Source organism: Pimephales promelas, chromosome 20, assembly GCF_988280905.1.
Source record: "Pimephales promelas chromosome 20, fPimPro1.hap1.1, whole genome shotgun sequence".
In the NCBI taxonomy this organism is placed as follows: Eukaryota; Metazoa; Chordata; class Actinopteri; order Cypriniformes; family Leuciscidae; genus Pimephales; species Pimephales promelas.
The window spans coordinates 13,922,498-13,935,223 of NC_142788.1; positions in this window are offsets into that span (position 1 = coordinate 13,922,498).

Genomic DNA, 12,726 nt, shown 5'->3' on the forward strand with positions numbered 1-12,726 from the left:
AGAGGAACGTTTCCCTGCGCCTACGGGTCGGGGATAGGTCTCTCACTGTCGTGTGTGCCTATGGGCCAAACGGCAGTGCAGAGTACCCGGCCTTCTTGGGGTCTCTGGGAGGCGTGCTGGAAAGTGCTCCGGCTAGGGACTCAATTGTTCTACCTTCAGCATGCACTGGGACAGTTTACAGCCGAGTGTGAAGCGGCTGGTCTGAGGCCATGGTCCCAGTCGGAAAAGGGTGGCTTGCCCACTTCAGGTTGGTGGAGAGATCCTGCCTCAAGTGGATCTCTCCACTTGAGACACAAAACCCCAAGAAACCCCTATCTTGGGGGTTTTGTTCACGAGTGAGGGAAGGTGTCATTAGCTGATGTGTGGACTCATCAGCTAATGACATGGACTCATCAGATTTTTTTTTTTTTTTTTACAATTAGAATGATTTTTAAATCTTCATTATAGTTTTTGAGCCATTTGAGCTACAGGAACAGTTTTTCAGTGCATATAAAACAAAATAGCTCCATTATTTTTGATGTTGCTACGCCTGCAGTGTATTATTGTTTATAATGGGAGCTACAGTAGTTATGATGTTTTGCACTGCTTGGGTGTGATATAGTCAGACCTTCGGCATTCCGTCATCTATAACAAGAGTCACTTTGTTCACAGCACACCTTTCAAACCATTTTCACATGCTCTGTTGCTGCACCATATGCACACACACACACACACACACACACACACAGATGACTCCACTGACCTGTAAAGACAGATCACATTCTACAAAATTCTATTTTTTAAATTAATTTTTAGTTTACTTTAAATACTTTGTAAATCAATAAATGTTTAAATATATATATATATATATATATTAATAATTCTACAATTAATCATTTAAATGTATTTGTTTACATGTGTTTTTATGAGTTCACTGTACTAAAATCGCCCCCACAGTCACCAGATCTCAACCCAATAGAGCATCTTTGTGGGTTGAAAAACACTAACAGAACAATAGAAACACATGTAAACCCAATACAAACACATTGCTTCATATGTTAATAACCTTCACAACCCACATTTTTTAACAATTAACCTTTTAACACCTCCATCTGTTTAAAGCATGTATTAATTTACTTAGATTATAAACTGCCATTATTATTAGACTGGGGCATTCAAAATCGTTTTTTTTTTTTTTTTTTTTTTGTGTGTGTGTGATATGAATGCAGACACACCTTACTTTCACTCCCAAATAATCAACTAGAGTAGCCACTTCTATTCACTAACTTATTGCCAACTTGTAAATCACTTAAAAGCATAAAGCCACCTGTCAAATAATATGCAAAGAAACTTTTAGAACATTCCTGTCTTGCACCTAACAAAACAATTTACTAAGTAAAAATGTGCCTCTAGTGAAATCACACGTTAAGTGATAGTTTGCCCTCCTCCAACTGAGACTAACACTTTCTGCACATCGTCTACATATTTCACGGATAGGTTTGAAAACAAACACGAGGCACAAATGGCCCTTTACACCAGCAAAAATCATTTGTCATTTATCTTCCTAAGTGATGTCTTCAAGGTTCAAACATCCAGAACATCCTGGTTCAAAAGAAAAGAAAAGTTTTTGCTTGGCTTTGCATGACTGATTCTCCTGTTACACCTGATTAGGCGTTGTGGTGACCAGAATAATAACCAGATGCGTAAACAAAGCAAAAATACTATTTTCATAATTTTAGGCGATTTCACAATAACCTGAGCTAGTTTGACATTGCAAAGTAAAAATGTTTGACATAAAAATGACTTGAAATTGGAAATGTGGAACCTTTTAGAGCTCATTGTAGCCTCAGTGCCACAGGATTTTCATTAATATATTTAAGGAGAAAAATCATTTTCCATTAATTTACTCTTTTTTTATATATATATATGCTCTTACCTGATCTCATTTGTAATGTATTTGTGTTCATACAAAGTATTTACACATGCATTTGGATATATACCGAAACACTATGAACATTAACAGCATCTAAAATATGAGAGTGTTAACGTATGCACAGCTTTAGAAATGTAAAAATATTTATTAATATTTATTTAATATTTTTACTCTTACATTTTATACAAGTTCTAAAGTTACATTTTGTACAGTTACCAATGTATAGTGTGTTTGTCATTTCCTTGTAGCTTCAGGCGTCTTATGGCAAACAAAATAAGAATGATATATCTAAGCAATGATTTTTAAAAACATTTTAAACTTATGGATCTTTTTTTTTTACTATAAATTTACAATAAAATGTGATATAGAATCAGATAAATTCACTGTAAAATCAGCCTATTGAAGTCAGTATTCTGATGAAGTCAATATTCTATGAAGCAAAAATGAATCTGTAAACATTTACACCAAGTTTAATCATGAAACTCTTCAGTGTTGCTGATTGGCTGTCACTAGATCGCCAATAGATCGCTTCTTCCTATCTACGCTCGCCTTTATTTTTTCCAGACTGACTAGATAGAGCTTAGTCTACACACTATGGGCCCTATTTTAATGATCTGAAACGCAAGTATCAAGTGCGAAGCGCAAGTAACTTTGTGGGCGGGTCTTGGGCGCTGTTGCTATTTTACCGGCGGGATAAATGACTCTTGCGCCCGACGCAAAGTTTAAAAGGGGTTGGTCTGAAATAGCTTCCTTAATCAGGTGTGGTTTGGGCGTAACGTGAAATAAACCAGTCAGGGGTGCGTTTCCCGAAACCATCGTTAGCCAACTATGGTCGCAAGTTCCGTCGTTACCCATAGAGTTCAATGGAAATTGCGACCAACTTGCGACCATAGTTGGCCAACAATGCTTTCGGGAAAGGCATCCCAGAGCGTCATCCAACATCCGCAACAAGAGTTGCGGATGTTGCATGGCGGATTGTTATTATAATGCCGCATCTGTGTTGATGAGAGAATCAAAGTGTATGCGCGTTGTGCACCCGCTACATTATGGCCAAGCATGCACACTTAAAATAGCATTATGTACGTGCAACGCGCCACTGACTTTAGACTTTAGTTTTTTTCTGATCAGTGGTGCAATTGTTTTCTGGAACTGTAAAATAGCACCAGGGAATGTTTGCGCCGAAACACGCCTCCTTTTTGCGCCGACCTGCCCGGGGAGCGCAAGTTCATTTCCTAATTTACCGACGTGCGTCTGTGGAGGGAAAAGCCCGCTTTGCGCAGGTGCAAAATAGGAATGAGACATGTGTCAGCGTACAAAGTCATTTGCGCCGGGTGCAAGATGGAGCCCTATGTCTATGTCTATACCCTTCCTCCTCCCCAGCACCACCTGTCTAGATCTGCTATGGTGATCTATCTGCTCCTTAGGCCCCGTCCACACTACTGCATTTTCGTTTAAAACCGGAGAATTAAAACGAATACGATCTCCGTCCACACCAGCATTTTATCTGCGTATTAGAATTGATCTCAGTCCACATTAAAACGACTGAAAACACGGATCACGTGACTATTCACCAACACTGGGCATGCGCGCGCCAGTGTAAACAGAATCAGGGAAGGACACGACATCACTGATGACACCCAATCATAGAGCCGAGCGTGAGCCTGTGCGTCATCGTTTCTAAAGTCCTCCGTTTTGTCTCGTCCACACTAAAACGCCCTCCGGAGATTCAAAACGCAGCTGGAGCGTTTCTAAACTTCTCCGTTTTAGGTCTTCGTTTTTCCCGTTTTAGTGTGGACGGGAGGTGCAAAAACATAGCAAAAGGTCTCCGTTTTTAAACGAAAACGCAGTAGTGTGGACTGGGCCTTAGTCTTTAAACACAGCAGCATGTTTTACTATCATAGATGTTTACTATCACAGTTGTTCATATACGTCAAATGCTGTTGTTAATAATGTACATTTTGGTTTTATGCAAAAGCACGAAAAGGTGCAAATTTTTTGTACAAATGTCTTCAATCACCAATGAAATCATGCATTTTCTCACTTGTACACTCATATACTGAAAAGTCTTGTTCAGCACTCTTGTCACTACAATTATTACAGTAAAAAGATGCAGTCCATCACAGTAGCCTGTATGAAAATTAGCTCTTATGTAATGATCCAGCAGTTGCACAGGCTCAGTCATGCACTCCAAGTTCACAACCAGAAGATGAAACGCAAAAAATATTTGACTATATTGACTTTTTTTTTTTTAACTGACAAGTCTTCAACAGAGTAATATGACCAAAATATACCTGATGTTCGTTTTAGATTTGTGGCGTCTTACTGCAGTGTATGTGGTGTTTTGAGTTAATGCAGGTCTGTTGGACATTTTCCTGTTATCCTTCTTTTCTCTTTGTTGAAAATGTGCCTGTCAAGACCATCAAGACATACAGGTTTGAATGCAATCCTGAAACCAACACAAAACAGATTGGCCACCACACCTTCATGGTCAATATGACCCAAGGGTTTACAAAGTTTCAGATGTCCATTGGCAGTCTAGCCCAGAGGACATAATGATGAGGACATGCCTATTGATAAGTGCTACAGGTTTAAAACAGACCACTTAATGCTAATTGATTCACACATTCTCTACTTTTGTTTAAATCTAAGAGGCACTTATCACAATACAGTACATGTTTTATTCTTTACAGTAACTAATGCCTCAATACGTGTAGTGAACAACCCAAACTCTATTGGATCAGAGAGTGATCAAGAATGGCCTTGTCAAGATCCACAAGATGGTCTACTGTGGCGTTAGCACAAACATCATTACTAATGGACTAAAACTCTTTCTGTGAATTAAATATTCTAGTAGATTCTCTTACACTTAGTAAAAGAGGCAACATGTTCACACAGCGCACCAACAGCAAATGCCATAGTGATAGAGGTGTGTCCAACATGTCATCCTAATCAAATCATTGTAGTAGCCTACTATGAGTCTTCTGCTTAAAGCACTGCAGGGTAGAAAGTGTAAAAGATAGGAGTTTCAAGACAAGATACCGTGACTGAAGACCTCGACCTAAACTAAACAGTACTTTATAATAAAGTTGAATGTTAGCGTTAGTTATAACAAAATTGCTCACATGCACTAACATAACATTTTAATGCTAAACGTATGGGATTCACTTCTTAAAGTGTTTCACTCGTATGGCAAAGTCGAAATTTTGATGTATAGAACCCCATTTGACCTTTTAGATTCAATCCATCCATCAATTTTCCAAACTCAGTTGTTGGGATGCTGAATTGCAAAATATACAAATTGGGATGTTGAATTTTTACTTTGTAAAAATATATTTTTCTGTTTGTTCATGATACCTAAAGCATAAACCTAGTCAATTCACTAAATAAATAAATAAAGTATCAGCGAATTAAACAAACTAAATAGAATTTGTTTAATTTGAACAATTATTTTATCTAAAGGCTACATGCATCATTGACATCAATGACAATTGCTACACCAATAGCTAGAAGCAAGTTTTACAACCAAAAAATATAATAAAACAAACAATTAATTTATGACTCGGTGAGGGCAAGTCTCAACTGTGAGCTAATAGACACTCTCTCTGTCTGTGGATGCTTTGTGAGTCTTAAGGTGTTCTGGCCAAATGTGTCATTCAGGAAAGTGAAAAGAGCCCTCCCATTGTCAGTTTAGCATTTTTCACTACAAGCTGGATCATGTCAGTTTGATCTGGTCTCAAGAGGTAAAAAGCATTGTTGGGCCCTTCATAAGTTGCGTTTGAGTTATCTTTGATGCCTCATTATCAGGGCATCTACTTTACTCATCAACATTAGGGTTGGGCAGGGCTAAATAATATGTAACTTTAAAATATCGATACAATAATTAAATACCTTGCAATATAATGCAGTATTTATATAGTTAAATACATTTATAGTATATATTTTAAAATATACTTGTGTACAATAATTTATATCTATATATATATATATGTGTGTATATATGTGTGTGTATATATATATATATATATATATATACTGTACATACATACATACATACATCAAGTGACAGTGAATCTAATATTTGACTGCATTCACTTCTTACTCTATTGTTTATAATTAGTTGATTGAGGAACTATAAAAAGATTGATATCTAACTTAAAAAGAAGACATTCTAATGATGAAACTATTTAAGGCAGTTGTATGTGCAAAAGTTGTCGGTGTGTCTGGAAACCTGTTTGCTTTGACCTCATATTTGGTGTTAATGCATTTATGCTGTTAATGTACTGTAGCCTGGAATATTTTCATATCTATATAGCGATACAATACATTGTATCTCTGTGTTAAAGATTTGACTTGTTAAAGATATGAAAAAACGTGTCACCTAGATGAAGGGGGCCCTTGGGTTTGCTATAGCCCCAGGGACCTACTGTATGTGTTCTTGATGCGGGCTTGCTCATCATAATGTTGCAGTGCTACATTTGAAAACTTGTTTTATTGTTATATTTTTGTTTTAACTTTACTTTAGTCTAATATAGGTGGAAAAAAATATGAGATGAGAGTTTCTCCCCTAGATATTTTGCTAAACCTTTGCATTCCATCGCAAAAAAAAATGTGTTCTTTGCAAGCGATTAAAGCGAAGACAAAGTTTCTCTGGGAAATGAGAACCTCTGGGTTCTCTGGGATGGAACCTTTGCATTCCATCGCAAAAAAAAATGTGTTCTTTGCAAGCGAAGACAATGTTTCTCTGGGAAATGAAAATCATTCATGCGAGAGAACACAAAAGCATTGCCAAATAATATTTTCTCCCCACTCATATTGTTTCTCCTTTACCATTTTCTAAAGACATGAGAACACCCATTTTATCCATTGAGAAACCCCATGCAGGACTTTGTTCAAGAACAAGGCTTTAAAGTCCTGGTATAAGATGTGTTAGCTCAGGCTGTAAGGACACAGACAGTTGTATACAGAGGTTGTGGGTTCAAGTCCCAGCTGAGTTGGTGTGTTCAGAGCTGCTGTTCCTGAGACCATGGACGGGTGGTTTATATCACACCATAGATAATAAAGGGGTCTAGATGAGTGAAGGAAGAGAAAGATGTGTCCTTCATCATCAGATGACTTCTGACATGTTGTTTCCCATTACTTTTCTTTTTTTTTAAATGCCTCTATTGTGCTATTTTGAAAATGCTGTTTTTCCATAATATAAGTTACACACGCCCTATTTTTCAGTCAAAGTTTGTGCTGAAAAAAGAGTTTGAAGATTCAGTCTCTCTAAACCCCTCGTTTTCGCAAACCATCTGTGCTCTGCTGGTCAGATGGCACAGTCTGTTGTGATTGGTCAACTCTACTTTGATTGGTCAGATGGCTCAGTCTGTTGTGATTGGTCTACTCTGCTCTGATTGGTCAAATGGCCCAGTCTGTTGTGATTGGTCTACTCTGCTCTGATTGGTCAAATGGCCCAGTCTGTTGTGATTGGTCTACTCTGCTCTGATTGGTCAGATGGCCCAGTCTGTTGCGATTGGTCTACTCTGCTCTGATTGGTCAAATGGCCCAGTCTGTTGTGATTGGTCAACTCTACTTTGATTGGTCAGATGGCTCAGTCTGTTGTGATTGGTCTACTCTGCTCTGATTGGTCAAATGGCCCAGTCTGTTGTGATTGGTCTACTCTGCTCTGATTGGTCAAATGGCCCAGTCTGTTGTGATTGGTCTACTCTGCTCTGATTGGTCAGATGGCCCAGTCTGTTGCGATTGGTCTACTCTGCTCTGATTGGTCAAATGGCCCAGTCTGTTGTGATTGGTCTACTCTGCTCTGATTGGTCAAATGGCCCAGTCTGTTGTGATTGGTCAACTCTGCTCTGATTGGTCAAATGGCCCAGTCTGTTGTGATTGGTCTACTCTACTTTGATTGGTCAGATGGCCCAGTCTGTTGTGATTGGTCAAATGGCCCAGTCTGTTGTGATTGGTCTACTCTGCTCTGATTGGTCAAATGGCCCAGTCTGTTGTGATTGGTCTACTCTACTTTGATTGGTCAGATGGCTCAGTCTGTTGTGATTGGTCTACTCTGCTCTGATTGGTCAAATGGCCCAGTCTGTTAATTGGTCTACTCTACTTTGATTGGTCAAATGGCCCAGTCTGTTTTGAGTGGTCTACTCAGCTCTGATTGGTCAAATGACCCAGTCTGTTGTAATTGGTCTACTCGGCTCTGATTGGTCAGATGGCCCAGTCTGTTGTGATTGGTCTACTCTACTTTGATTGGTTAAATGGCCCAACTAACATGCTTGAAAATTAAAGTGAAAGTGACGTGTAGCCAAGTATGTTGTCCCATACACTGAATTTATGCTTTGCTTTTCACCCATCTTAGTGCACACACACAGCAGTGAGTATTAAACACACACACACACACCATGATCAAACATCCGGAGCAGTGGGCAGCCATTTTTTTGCTGAGGTGCAATCAGCGGTGGTTAATGAGAGTGAAAGAGAGTGAATTGCATTTAACTTTGCATTAACTCTGAGTCTGCATTTAACTTTAATTTGCATTGGTGAATAATGTCAAATTTTACAAGTAATTGTTTGACATTGTTCAACTATTCATTCTCACTACGGTGAAGTTTAGAAGATAAATGTGAATGACGTGGAGCATCTCATTGAAGATACACCACAGAGAGGGATAACTGGTAGGCCCAACTGTACTGGCAGATCTGTCAGTAGACTAAACCAATCATGCACTGCCAACAAATTACAACAGATCATCCTTTTTTTGAGGAACTATTAACAGCAAGATATGTCCATATTTTTAGTCAGTTTAATATCTTGAAACTGGTGTTTACAAATGCAGTGTCTATTTCAAACAAAAAAAAATAAAATTGACGGTTCAAAGCAGAATTTATATTGTATTCCGATTTATAGAGATAACATGATTGCATGTAAAAATGTGAGTTTAAGTGGAATTAGCGCTTCCTGCATGTTATTAACTGAGGGCTTTTGAAATGGTTAAATCTGTGAGTATCACTTAACAAGATACAGAAGTCAAGTGAAACCCAAGCAACTGTAGACTTTGACAAATCAATTACTTCATATAAACCAATTCCCATGTGATATCACATTTATTGTAGACGCCCATCACCACACCTGGTCCATGTTAAGTAGGGCTTATGAGTGAAAAGGGGCCTCAATCTCACACCTTTTCTCAGAGCTTGTCGGCCCAGCCCTTTGACTCAGCCAAGAGACTCTGAGACAGAACAGGACGTTTCAGTTTTCATCTGAATAATTAAAGACGCTCCCATGGGAAAAGTCTTTGCAAAGAGTTGTACACGGGGGCTCTTTTTTTTTTTTACAAAGATGAGCCGCATGCAAACTTATGCTAAAGCACACTTAGTTTGGTTTTCTTACATAGGGAAATATATAAAAAAAAATGTTTCTCACATACAGAAATGTAAAAGAACGGTGTTATGATGAACCATGAGCTTTGCAAGGATTTTAGGAGTAACCTAAAGCATTCCTTAGCCTGTGCTGACAGGCTCCAGAATGTGTCTGCAGAGTTTCTGTATGAGAAGCTGGAAGGCAAAGCCAGCAACAATTATAAGTCAGGTGGAAGATTTATGTTTCAAATGTTAAGCTTAACCGTCATTTTCATTTTTCAATATTAAAATACTCTTTTTTTATATATATAATTGCAGAGAGAGCTAATATATATATAAACCATTGATATTGATGTTTGACTCAACATCAAGATTCATATATAAATGAATAAGAAAAGTCATGTATTTCTTTCACCATTTTCAACCCCTTCACTTGTTGAATGTAAGACACCACCTCCACCTCTTTTCATTTAGATTAACGTCAGAGTAACATCTAAATACTTAAAGTTAATATTTAAAAGACTAATAATTTAATAACACTGTTAATAACTGTCATTTAAAAAAAAAAAATCTCGAAATGAATATCCATTTTTTCACACTGCACATTTATTTGTTTTGATGTGTAAATTTACTAGCAGCATTTAAAATGTTTGATTTACATTTTTAGTTTATTTTGTTCATTATGGGTAATTTTTTTTTAAATTGTGCATCCATATTCATTATTTTTTTAATTTTAGTGCAGAAATGACTTTAGATTTAAACTGGGAGAGTGTGTCTGAGCCTCGAACATTATCAGGAAGGCTATTCCAGAGTTTAGGAGCCATTTGAAAAAATGTCAATACTACCAAAAGTCCAGACTTTTGTGACCTTAAAGAGCATGATGGATTGTAGGGTGATGGAAGATTGGTTAAATACAGGAGATGAACCATTTAGGACCTTATAGGTCAGTAGTAATACTTTGTAATTGATGCGTAACTTAATATGTGTGTTGAGATTATACAATTTGTGATCATATTTTCTTGATAACTTGCACCCTGGTGTAATTTTGCAATCGATCTAAGAGTATTTTATATATAGTGTCGAATGTCAACGCATTCTCACCCCAAGGCGTCACCTTTGACCATGCTTCAATATTTGACGTTTTAGGCGCCCTTTAGCGTCACTTACATGACGCGATCCTACGGCGTCATCTAACTGACGCAAAAGGAAAGCGTCAGTTAGAGGACGCGGTTAGGTTTAGGTGTGGGGTGGGGGTAGGGTACACGCGATCCTAGGGCGTCATTTAACTGACTCTAAAGGGCGCCTAAAGCGTCAGATATTGAAGCATGTCCAAATGCTTCCCAAGGCGTCAGTTAAGTGACGCCTTGGGGGTGAGAATGGGCTGCGAATGTAGGACCAAGATGCTCTATAATGGACTACACATGCACTTCTATCAATTAAATGGGTAAAGGCCAGAATTTGCAACACATTCTCATCCCAAGACGTCATCTAACTGACGCTTTTGACCATACGTCAACATCCGACGTTTTAGGGTACCCTTTAACGTCAGTTAGATGACGATCCTAGGGCGGGTAGGTTTAGGTCTGGGGTAGGGTTAGGATTAGATAGCGTCATCTCTAACTGACTTTAAAGGGTACCCTAAAACGTCGGATGTTGACCTATGGTTAGATGACGTCTTGGGATGAGAACGGGCTGGAATTTGAATTTTTAATTGCACAAAGTTTTGTTTTCTGGTGCCTTTTGACAGACATTTCTTGCAGCAAATTGATGTGTGCATCTCAAAGCAATGAAACTTCGAATAATAAGAATCTCTTCTTCCTTTCACTCTCCATTCTTTTAAAATGCATCTGAATAATTTAAGGCACACCTATGGAAAGTGATTATTTAGCAAAGATGAATGTAGCAAACAGCCTGATCTACACAAAACAGTTGATTTGTGCAGTTAAATTAAATTGACTTAAATTATTCTTATCTGAATAAAATTGATCTTATTAACAGGTATGCACAAATAAAAGTGTTCTCTTTTTACATAGACAGGACATTTTCTTTTCTTCATTTACTCCCTTTATGTAATATAAACTGTGAGATTTCTGTAGAAATTATTTTATGCACACAAACCTGACTCAACCCAGTAGTAGATGTTATTTTATTTCATGAGTTCATAAGGCCATGGTTTCATGACTGGTTGTAACCATATTTGGAAATTAAGCTCAAAGGCTTGGGTGTGGACAAGAAAAGGGTGTGGTTTAAGGGGCGTGGTCTGGAGGGGTGGGACCCTTCTTGCTCTCTAGTGATTGGTGGGCTTTCATGAAAAGGAAGCCATCCCTTGTTTCAACATGACAAAAATGTCCAAGCAAGCATGCAACACTCAGATTTCAACTCTGACTTTCAAAGCCATCATAAATTATAGAAGACCCTGAAAATACAGGAGACATTATAGTAAACTAAGTAAAAATGTGGTTCCCATTTTTTCATTGTTGCCCAATTTCACTCATTCTTTTGTGAGATGCACACATAATATCACTGTATGTTCACATAGCTGCAGGAAATACAACAAAAAAACGTCTTTAATCAATAAATACAACTGAACAGGAAATCTCAAGAGATATAATACACAACCAGGTTAAACGCAAACGACGGAAAAGACCCAACTGTGGGTTTAAATACACCGATTAATAAACAGATGTAGAGCTAATTAACAACCAAGGAGACTAACTAGGAAAACAAGAGTCTTTTCCTGTAATCCTATTGAAGATTTTACCAAAGTTTGTTGCCATATGCAACAGTCATGGAAGCTATGTAATAAATTATAGACAAATCATGTACAAGTGAAGCATCAAGTTCAATGGTGGAATTTACAAGCCAGTGTACAAGACAGTGACTATCTGGACCAAATCCAAGCATTGCGTTATTGGCACATTTGGGCCCCACCTAATCTGTGTACAAAAAAATTACAGCTTTCATGTCCAGACAATGCAAAACAGACTCGGTATGACTAACCGATCAACGATTCACTTTTCTTTGTTGCTTAGTCTGGTGATGCCACACAAAGCCTTAATTAAGTCGACTGCACACTGCACTATTTTTATGGTTGTTCATGACTGTTGCGTGCCAGACTGTATGGTACTATTCAAGTGAGATCTTAGGTAAAACCAAAAGCACATGAGTTTTTGGCTTTAACACAAAAGTGTTTTAGTGAAGGCAAAGCATTTAGAGATTTTTAGAGAATTCTCTTTAGAGAAATGATCCACAGACATCAGAGGAAGGAAGACAGAAGACTAGGAATTGGACTGGTCTGATTTTATGTCTTACTACGTATGTTCACACTGACAGTCCAAATCCAATTTTTGTGCATATTTGATTGAAATCCAATTAGAAGTGTGTCTATATGTGTTTTTTTTTTTTAAGAAATACAAACTGAAATATTCTTTAAATGTGCCTCCTGCAATCATAATTTCG